The 1,878-nt window shown below is 53.0% G+C and overlaps 1 protein-coding gene across 1 annotated transcript in view; it reads left to right on the forward strand.

Moving 5' to 3' along the window:
- The window catches only part of LOC104916523 (mucin-2-like), an 8,044-nt gene that overhangs the window by 966 nt on the left and 5,200 nt on the right, over window positions 1–1,878 (forward strand). The window lies entirely within an intron of this gene.

Here is a 1,878-nt window from a genome sequence, read left to right on the forward strand (position 1 = left end):
GGAACGGCCAACCTTCGGCGTCCTGCACCGCCTGCTGAGGGAGCTGGGATGAGCCTTCGGCCTCAGAGAGCTTCCTCTTCCTCCTCCTCTTCCTCCTCCTCTTCCTTTTCCTTTTTCCTTCTTCCTTCTCTTCCTCCTCATCCTCTTCCTCCTCGTCCTCTTCCTCCTCGTCCTCTTCCTCCTCGTCCTCTTCCTTCCTCGTCCTTTTCCTTCCTCGTCCTTTTCCTTCCTCGTCCTTTTCCTTCCTCGTCCTCCTCTTCCTCGTCCTCCTCTTCCTCGTCCTCCTCTTCCTTTTCCTTTCTCCTCCTCTTCCTCGTCCTCCTCTTCCTTTTCCTTTCTCCTCCTCTTCCTCTTCCTCCTCTTCCTCCTCCTCTTCCTTTTCCTTCCTCCTTCTCTTCTTCTACTTCCTCTTCCTCCTCTTCCTCGTCCTCCTCTTCCTTTTCCTTTCTTCTTCTCTTCCTCGTCCTCCTCTTCCTCCTCCTCTTCCTTTTCCTTCCTCCTTCTCTTCTTCTACTTCCTCGTCCTCCTCTTCCTCGTCCTCCTCTTCCTCGTCCTCTTCTTCTACTTCCTCCTCTTCCTCCTCCTCTTCCTTTTCCTTCCTTCTTCTCTTCTTCTACTTCCTCGTCCTCCTCTTCCTCCTCCTCCTCTTCCTCCTCCTCCTCTTCCTCGTTCTCCACCTCTTCCTCTTCCACCTCTTTCTCCTTTCCTCCTCCCCTTCCTAATCTTCCTCCTCTTCCTCCTCCTCTTCTTCCTGCTCCTCTTCCTTTTCCTTCCTTCTCCTTCTTCTACTTCCTCCACCTCTTTCTCTTCCTTTTCCCCTTCTTCCTCCTCCTCCCCTTCCTCCTCCACTTCCTTCTCTTCCTCCTCCTCTTCTGCTTCCACTTCCTCCATCTCTTTCTCTTCCTCTTCCACTTCTTCCTCCCCTTCCTCCCCTTCCTTCCCCTTCCTTCCCCTTCCTTCCTCTTCCTCCTCTCCATCCTCATCTTCCTTCTTTTCTTCCTCCACTTCCTCCTCCTCTTCCTCCCTCTCCCCTCCTCCCATTTCCTCCTCCTCACCCACCACCGAACCCCCCACTCCCCACATTACCCAGGGGGGAGGGGGAGGGGGAGGGGGGGAGGTTTTACATTAATTAATTAGCACGGCCTCGTTAACGAGGTGGGAGGGGAGGGGCTGTAAATATTGTGCTGCCAAAATGGAGATTTGTTACACTGCTGTCACTGCGTTGTTTTTGGGGACGTCTGGGGGACAGTGGGGACATTTTGGGGGGTATTATGGGATATTATGGGATATTATGGGATATTATGGGATATTGGGGGACAATAGGGACATTATGGGACAATGGGGTCAATTGGGGACAGTGGGGGATATTATGGGATATTGGGGACTTTGGGGGACAATGGGGGGACATTATGGGACACTGGGGGACAATGGGGTCAATAGGGGGACAATAGGGGCTATTGGGGATATTATGGGACATTGGGGACAATGGGGGGACAATGGAGACGTTATGGGATATTGGGGGACAATGGGGACATTATGGGACATTGGGGGATGATGGAGGGCAATGGGGGACAGTAGGGGATTTGGGGGACAGTGGGGGCATTGAGGGACAGTAGGGGACAACGGGGATATTATGGGACATTGGGGGCAATGGGGGATGATGGGGGACAACGGGGGGATGTTAGGAGATACGGGGGATATTATGGGATGTTGGGGGACATTGGGGTACAATAGGGATATTATGGGACAGTGGGGACATTGAGGAGACAATAGGGACATTGGAGGACAGGGGAGGACAGTGGGGGGTATTATGGGATGTTATGGGATATGATGGGACAGTGGGGCCAATGTGGGACATTAAGGGACAAAGGACGTGGT

Source organism: Meleagris gallopavo, unplaced genomic scaffold (genome assembly GCF_000146605.3).
Source record: "Meleagris gallopavo isolate NT-WF06-2002-E0010 breed Aviagen turkey brand Nicholas breeding stock unplaced genomic scaffold, Turkey_5.1 ChrUn_random_7180001912698, whole genome shotgun sequence".
Taxonomy (NCBI): Eukaryota; Metazoa; Chordata; class Aves; order Galliformes; family Phasianidae; genus Meleagris; species Meleagris gallopavo.